We start from the raw sequence: 8,492 nt of genomic DNA, 5'->3' as shown, positions 1-8,492 counted from the left end.
CCTGTCCCAGCACAGCCAGCCCTGTTGTCCCCATGCCCGCCAGGGAAACTACAGCTGAAACCTGACAGAAGCAACAAGCATGGCCAAGGCGTGATCAGCTGGGCTGGGCGAAGCACAGCGCCTTCTTCCAGCGTTTAACCTCACCTCCGAGTGTTAAAAATCAGGGTTTTCAGGGACGACAGGCTGGTGCCACAGCTGACTCCCGGGAGAATATGCCCACCTCCAAGGCTTTAAGCACTGGCCGGTTTAAGGGACACACCAGCTCCGCCATTTGCAAGACCCAGGAGAAACCAAGAAGCCTGCTTCACCCGAGACCGGTCCAGCTAAGGAAAACTCAGCAGGACGCTGGCAGGAGCAGGCAGAACCAGCAGCTCAGCCCTGAACACAGGGCTTGTCCCCAGGCTAAGCCGGCACCTCTCCTGAGCAGCAAATGCACGTAACAAATAAGAGGGATGCAACCCATCACCCTGGTCACTGGGCTGTTTGCATCTTCACCCACAGCCTGCAGAGCTGCAGAAAGGCTTTCCCCCCTGGCGTTAACCCTTTCCTGGTCCCTGCCACCAATTTTTTTCTCAGAGCCAGGAGGTCACATCAGCTTTTTCTGACCAACACGGTGATCCCGCCTTGAATCGGTTCCTCTCCCAAGCAAGGCACTGCCGGAGAAGCTTGGGTCCGGCCAGGGTCCCCGTGTGGCACTGACACTGTGCCAGCCCAGGCACAGGTCAGGTCCACGCCTGCCTGGCATCCTCCCCACGAGCACGGCAAGACCTGGGGTGAGAAGAGGCGTTGCCATAAAAGACGAAGCAAAACTGTAAGAGAAACCAACCGTGGCAGCCTCAGGGGTTGGGAAAACTCCCTGTAAAGGGAGAAATAAGTGGAGCTGCCTTACTGGAAAAAACAAGACTCAAATAAGTAAGCGCAAGCAGAGAGGAAGCGACAAAATACATGTGCAGAAAGCTGGCACGGAACAGGCGTGCAGAACATTTGTAATTGCTCTTTTTTTTTCCCCCCTTTAGCTTTTAAGCTGCTGGGAAAATCCAGCTCCTGAGCCAAACGGGTTCACGGAGTCTTGCAAAACAATACAGGGAAAAGCAGCGTGAGAAACTTCACATCTACCGAACCCTAAACCCATCCTGCAGCCCAGAGGCAGACCCTGAGCGAGCTCGGTACTGAAGTTATCCTGAGCATCTCCTCGCAGCGGGCAGGTGCTGCCATACTCACAATTTCAGGACTCTCCCGATCCCAATCCCACTGCGCTGGGAGCAAAAGTTTTCCTCTGCCAGCGGCTGCTGGGGCCATTCACTACTTTTACTTCCCAGCCTGGAGGTGGGGATGGGTGTGTGGAGGTGGGGCTTAGGCTGCAATTTCAAGAGCCAATGTACATTTTAACCAAAACTTTTGCAATCTCTTTCAATAGGATTTTTTTAATGTTTGTTTGTTTTTTTTTTTCCTTCTGAAGTTGCAATCCAAAAATGACAGAGCTGCCCATGCGGGCAGCTGATACAGGGCTTTGCAAACTGCTTACGCTGTCCCAGTCCAAACCGGTCTTTGCTTTCGCTCCGTCTTCTGGCTCCCGTCTCCTCTCCCCCCCGTGCAAGGGTCCCATCCCTCCCAGCCCTTTTCCTTACATTCATTTTCTGTTATTCCAACTGCTTTATCTGCATTTATTTCTTTACCTTTCGAAGCTGTGGTGTTAGCCTGGGATTAATTATTTTTCAATAACTCTCCCCGTTGCTTTTTTGCACTAATCAGTAAGGCATTTCCAGATAAGAACCGGAGGAGTTAAGGAGCAGGCAGCCCCAGCTAAAGCTGTCAAGGGGAACCCGGGATTTCTCCCTTTGGGATTCTTCTGGTGCCTTTGTGTGTTTGGGTTGCAGGCAGGGGACGGCTGCGGGTGGGCCTCGGGGATCTCCTCTCCTTGCTTGGACCCGGGTGGATGCTCTGCCTGGCTGCTGGCACGGCTCCTTCCCAGCCCCACCGTCCTTCGAGCGTGTTCCTCCTCCTCACCCATGGTTGCTGGGTTTGCTCCACCTGCTGCCGGCTTGGCTGGAGACGGTGACCCGTGTGTGCCCGCAGTGCCATGGATGGAGCTGGCCCTGGCCCCGGCCGTCTCCGTGCTGCAGAGAGATGAGGGGGATGAGCTGCTGCCTGCACTCAGACACCATGAACGGAGGCGTGGGGTGAAAGCAGACAGGGCTACCAACTTGTTCTGGAAATGCATCGGCAAAGAAAAACTGGGTTGTCCCTTTTGCGTGAGCAGGGGTGCGGAGGTTGTCGTACAACCTGGGAGTCACCAGGACCCGCCGCCGAGCATCGCCGGCGAGGCAAAGCAAGACGGGCTTTAGCTCGTCACAGCTGGGGAGACACCCGCAATCTTTGGGTGGAGGCAGGGGGATGAAGTGTGAGGATGCCGTCCCCGGCGGGAGCTGGCTGGAGGGGCTGTGTTTAACCTGCGGGCTTGGAAATACGTCCGAGCACCCAGGGGAGGACACTCACCTTACCTTACCCACTTTGGGAGCTCGATCCACCCCGGGAGGCTCTTCTCAGTCAACTCTGCAGAAGGAGGTGATGGAAACATCACCAAACACGGCTGGAGATATTGCAGGTGCTCCAGAGAGCAGCATAAACTGCCTCTCTCAAAACAGGTCCCTGGATGTCCATCCCTCAGACCTCCAGCCCTGCTGGCCTTTTGCAGCTTCAAAAATCAGCATTCTCACAGTTTACTGGGAAACCTGGCTGTCCCCGTCCGCTCTAACGTTGCTCTTGCATTTCCCTGCTCAGAAAATCCGTGACCCTCTCTGCAACCATCTGCAGATGGACTAGCTCAGATGCAGAGCCCGATTTATAAAAGCTTTTAGGTGGGACTGGCAAGACGGTCCCTCTCCAGCTCCCTCCCCTCTCGCCCTCCTCCTGCCGCTGTGCCATGGTGGTGGGAAGCCCAGAGGCTGCTCAGGGACCTGGTAGCTTGCAAAAAGGTCAAGGAGGGAAAGGTTTTAGCAGAGCAACCTCAGTTATGGATCCTCCGAGGCCCAGCCATGACCTCGGTCCAGGGGAGCCCAGGTTTGGTAGCACTCCAGGACTGCTGCAGCCATCGTTGCCTCCCTTGAGCTTTCAATGGGATAAAGAGGGCAGAGCAAGGCTGGCATGAGGTACGGGGTCTGGACAATTAATGCTGAAAGTGTTTTACTGCTTTGCTTGATAACCCACAGTCTCTGGAGGTAACATTTTCAGGACCAAATGCCATGAGACTCTATGAGCTGCTGCTCTTTCAGTGGATCATGTACCCTAATCCTGCAAACACTTTTGCAAGTTCACTTTATAGTCTCCATAAAAGCCATACGTGTGCATCTTTTTCCAGAAACCCAACCAAACAGGTTGTTTTGAACCTCTTCAAATACCTGGATTTCAAAAGCTCTGGAGGACGAGTCCATCCCTTCACCTGGTGCTGCCACTTGGTCAAAATGCTGCACCCTGCCCAGGCACTGCTGCTGGTCCTTCCCGCTGCCTTCCTCAAGGATGCCTGGGGGTACACAGCCTCGGCTGCCCTGAACATCGGTGTCCGGGGCTGTCTCGGCTGCAAATGGGCGCCCAAACACAGGTGGGGTTTGCCAGGGCAAATTCACACTTGGATTTCATGATGCTGCAGCCTGGAGACACAGACAGCTGCAAAGTCACGTCCGAGGAGAATATAAGGTAGCAGGGGAGATGGAGAGACCTTTGGTGGGTTCCCCATTCTCTTTTCATCCCAAAAGCCACAACAAGCTCCCAGATGGAAACTCCGAATGGGATATTTTCCAACTCAGGGCTGCGGTGCAGCAGCAGCCGAGAAAGGCACAGCCATATTTTCCTCCTGGCATTTCTTGTTGGGGTCTGATGGATGGGACAGACCAGCCATGGGAAACGGGGCACGCCGGGCAGAGGGACTTGATGTTTCCGAAGGGAAGATTATCTGCTTTCCCTGCACAAGCTCATTAAATAATAATTAAACAACCGCTTTATTAGCTCTAGCAGCAGAGATACATTTTGCTAAGTAGGAGACAGCCAAATCAGTGCGTTCAAAAATACTCTTCACCCAAGTGACCCTGAGCTGTCCTCCCAAACAGGGCTGCATCAGGCAGATAATGCAGTGCAGAGAAAATAAACTTTATCAACTCCCGTAGGCTCTGCGATAACTCAGGAAGGCATTATTAGATCTAAAAAACGTATTATTAATATTTTACAGCTGCATGACTCCTTTCTTTCCAGAGAGGCTGTGCAGCCTGCACAGACAGCCCCCCAGGACCCACCAAACGCGGTTAATTTGGGGGTGGGAGGTCAGAGCTCCTTGACAGGAGGGAATAACCTGGTGGGAAGAGGAGACTCTCCAGCTGCAAAGGAGCAAGAGGCAGGCACCCAAAATGGCCCGGACGAGGGGACCCTCACCCCCCATGCCTAGAGAGCGGCAGGGAAAGGTGGACACCCCTTTCAGCAGCAATATCACACTGCAATATTGCACAAAAGAAGAGCACCATCTATTGACTGCTCTTCCTTAGCGCTTCATTTCTAGCTGCTGTGAGCCGGCACGAGTTTGGCAAGTGCGCAGGCTGCTGCTCCATCCCAGGACCCGGGTGTTTGCCAGAGCACCCTCGAAAGCAGAGGAGCATTGTCTCCTTGCAGCAAAACGCCCTTGTCCCGCTGGTCCAAGCCGGCTGCTCGATGGCACAGCACCGGGTTGCATCTCCACGGTCAGACAGGCTCCTCCCGCAGCCCCAAAGGCTGCTCACCCGTCTTTTCCCTTGTAGGACGCAAACAGCTTCCTGCAAAGCATTAGAGCTGAAGAAGAATTTGGATCTAAGCTAATGGATGCCACGGGACAGTGGGTGCACGCAGCCCGGCCGTGGCCATCACGCACTCCCCTGTGCAAGGGGTGTGCAACAGCCGCCATCCCCTTGGGCTGCGGGAAATCAACTAGCTATACATGAATTAGCAATATGAACTGGCATTGCATCATGTGGGAAAGGGATGCAGGAAAAAAGCCCATGAACTCCTCGGAAGGAAAGCGTTCCTGTTGGTGCCCTAGCCCCGTGGCTCCCAGCTCAGAGCCGTCTCCTGCCTGCTGCTGCCACTCTCTGACCAAGAGCTTTCCTGCAGTTCTTTCAGCTTTTAGGTCACTACAAGCCTTTGACCTTCAAATATTTGGACACACAGACCCTGAGTGCATCCCGTGTAAATGAAAAGGATAATTCCTACTGAAAACCGAGCATTAAGGAAGTCCCAGAGACTAAAACCTGAATGGGCTACATGAAGTGCTTTAATAAAAAGAAATTATACCAATCTCATTACAGTCAGTTCAATGCTGTTAAATCCTCTGGAGGACGTGGTGGAAGGACTATTTCTTGGAACAATTAAAACCAGTTTGCAGCAAACGATAGCAGCACTTATCTTGTGCAAAGAGATTATAAAATTTCATGTGTCTGAGATTTTAAGTGTCCACAGATGAATAAATTGGGGCTTCCAGCCTGGAAGAGGCCACGTTAGCAAGCCCGTATCTGCCCAGGCTCTGCTGGTTACCCCAACTCTGCTCTAGGTCCAAGAGCTAAGCTGGGTTTGCAAAGGAGCAGCTCAGCGTCCTGCATTGGAAATGGGACTCATCTCTACTTGTGGGGCTGAGGCTGATCCTTTTCTGCATGTGGGGTTAGGAAAAAACAGCTGGATTAGGGCCGGGATTTGACATCTGAGCTCTGCTGACGTCTTACAGAGAGCCGGCCAAAATCCGAGACGCAAATGTTTTGAATTCTGTAGAAATTGTTTGCAGAGCTGGGATCTAAACTGGGCGGCCGGAGTCCACCGGTGGCAATTAGCCACCTTGCTTCTATATATTTTGGGGCTGCTTCCTGAATCCCTGCCTCACCTTTTAATGCATGTAGGAGTTGCGCCGAGAGCTGTCAGCAACCGTAGCACAGATGTCGATGCAGGCTGAGTTCAGAAGAGGAAAGCCAAAGACAAAAACAGAGGCTGAACTCATGGTTCCCTTTCCTGTCCCTCAACCACGGGACTTTCCTTCCTGTCCTGAAGAAAGAGGAATCTCGTGGGCTGTGCAAATGCAGTGAGAAGTATCCTCGTTATTCTGCTGATGAACTTCATCCTGAAATTCTTCTACAGCAGCAGAGGAGGGAAATTTCGAGGCATATATTCAACTGAAATTTCAATTCTTATGAATGGGCAGTGCTACAGAGACACATGGGAGAGCAAATTGCGACACAGCGGGGTTTCAACATTTGCAGCAACAGCTGGGAAGGGGCAGAGAGGAATCCTGCCTTGGGTAAGGAGGAGAAAAGCAAAAGAAAGGGAAAAAATACAGCTTTCCCCCATTCTGTTCTTGCGAAACTGCCAGCCCGCTCCCTTGGGCGTGACTATTTTGGGACAGCATCACCCGCGATGTGTGAGATGCCTGTAGCCTCGGAAAATCTTTCAAAATATGAGAATGTTTTTTATGAATAACACAGAAGGAATAATGTTTCCTGAAGGATGTGCTTTGACTTGAAAACTTTCCAGTGGGGGATTAACTCCGCACTCGGAGGCTGCCTGAGCTCCGAGCATTTATGTTGCTGCGTAATTGCACAAGATGCATTTCTCAGAGAGTTTCAAGTCTATTATAATGCACTTCGCTCCTCGGGGACGTGCTGTCAGAGAGACTGCGATTTATGGACAGAGGCCACTATGCTTTTTGCAATTCAGTTTGAAAAAAAAACCAGCTTGCAAGTCATGATGCTTCGCAGCCCGGTCCAGATTTCCACCCCTCGCTACATCTGAGTGCTAGGTGTTAATTAGGAGACCTAATGGCATTATGTAAAGGCAAGTGGCTAAAACGTGAGTCTGCACATAGCAAGAATGCACTGAAACACCTGGTTTTCTATTTTCTTTCTTTTTTTTTTTTCATGAAGCACGTCATACAAGTCGGAGCATGGTGGAAAACAAGGTCCTTCCTTGGTCGAGGATGTCAGCTGGGTGAGCGCTTACACCCACCGTCCTTTCAGCATGGCTTTAAAATGCTGAAGGTACTTTGCAACGCCTTCGTTGAACACACAGTCTTTCTGCTGAGGCAGCGGATGGATACTAATTAATGGCATTCACGATGGCAGCAGATTTATTGAAGCTTAATGTATGGGAAACAGCCCCCCGACCACGTCCACTGTGGGCATCTTGATCCACATCTAATGGGGAGATGCAAGGTCCTGCCATCTCCTGCCATTCCCTAAAGCCTTTCTGTCCATGCAGGCTTACAATTAGTCTTAATTGCTTCTAATGACCTGAGTGCTGATAGCAATGCCATGAGGAGGGGCAGAGTTTCTCCTAAGAAGGATCTTACTGAAAAGTAATTAGTCACTGAGCCAGACTGCACAGCGAGTTCAAGGCGGGCACCACCGGATGCTTAATAATTGAACAAGTTCCTGCTTCTTGGAAGCGTTTGTAATTTGCAGTTGTTATTGAAGTGAAACTTTACAGGAATTTATACACAGAAATCCTTAGAAGAACTGTGCCTTTATCAGCCCTCAAAGTTATCTAAATTATAATACTTTATGTCTTTACTAGAGTAGGCTAAATAAATTGCTATGTAAGTAAATGTTATTACAGCCCTGATAGAGCACTGCATTCTTCCCATTTTCACCAGTATCCTTTTTCTTTTTTTTGAAGATATTTACTATCACCTATCCTTTGAAATATAATCCCACCAAGCCCAGACCCAGTCAAAGCTGAAGGGATGAGAAAGAATTGTAGTTGGTTTCTAGAATGGCAAAGTCCTTGGGAAGGAAAGCCAGGCCGTATGACCCAGCGAGGAGAGACGCACTGTTTGGGCTAAAGTAATTTAAAAAATCATTTTGACATTACGAAAGTCCATCTGGGAGAATTTCAGTTAAAAACGTGCGGGACTGAGAGATACCGTCCCTGAAGAAATGCAGCCCATGAAATCAATGACGTACGAAAACCCTCGGGGGAAGAAAAGGGCTTGGGGATTTTGCTCTCCGTGATGCCACCAGCTGGATATCGCTGAAACTGGAGAGCGATGCTGCAAGGATGCAGGGGACAGGAAAGGGCAGATTGTCTCCAGCAGACTCCAAACTGGGTTTCTCCAAAAAAAAGCTAATACCGCAGGTTCAAGATGGGGTTTTTTTTACCATGTCCTCACCAGGACAACCCAGTAACAACAAAAATCGTCCTGAAATTGCTCTGCCCTAGCACAGACTTTGTTGGGGAGAAGGGGGCCGGTGGAGGTGCGAGAGGGTTGCATGATGAGCAACTCTCTGCACAGAGGCTCTCTGGCTTTCATCCATAAATCCTGAACGAGGAGCAGAGGCAGCAAGCGGGGAGAGCAGGGAAGGAGCAGGACTCGGATGAGGACCTAGACCCATGCAGAAATAGGGTTAGTCCTAACAGGGGTAGAAAAGAGGGATGAATCATAGAATCATAGAATCATAGAATCATTGAGGTTGGAAAAGACCTCTAAGATCATC

At 50.8% G+C, this 8,492-nt stretch overlaps 1 protein-coding gene across 1 annotated transcript in view; it reads right to left on the bottom strand.

The window, feature by feature from the left end:
• The window catches only part of SLCO2B1 (solute carrier organic anion transporter family member 2B1), a 64,930-nt gene extending 63,655 nt beyond the window's left edge, over window positions 1-1,275 (bottom strand). The window contains exon 1 of the mRNA XM_009276871.2: window positions 1,222-1,275. The gene's annotated coding sequence lies outside the window, so the exon portion shown is untranslated. The remainder of the gene's footprint in view (window positions 1-1,221) is intronic.
• Window positions 1,276-8,492: the final 7,217 nt, after the last annotated feature.

This window comes from Aptenodytes forsteri, unplaced genomic scaffold (genome assembly GCF_000699145.1).
Source record: "Aptenodytes forsteri isolate BGI_AS27 unplaced genomic scaffold, ASM69914v1 Scaffold459, whole genome shotgun sequence".
Classification (NCBI taxonomy): domain Eukaryota; kingdom Metazoa; phylum Chordata; class Aves; order Sphenisciformes; family Spheniscidae; genus Aptenodytes; species Aptenodytes forsteri.
The sequence above is the reverse complement of the archived record's forward strand: the minus strand, read 5'-3'. Positions and strand labels throughout refer to the sequence as shown.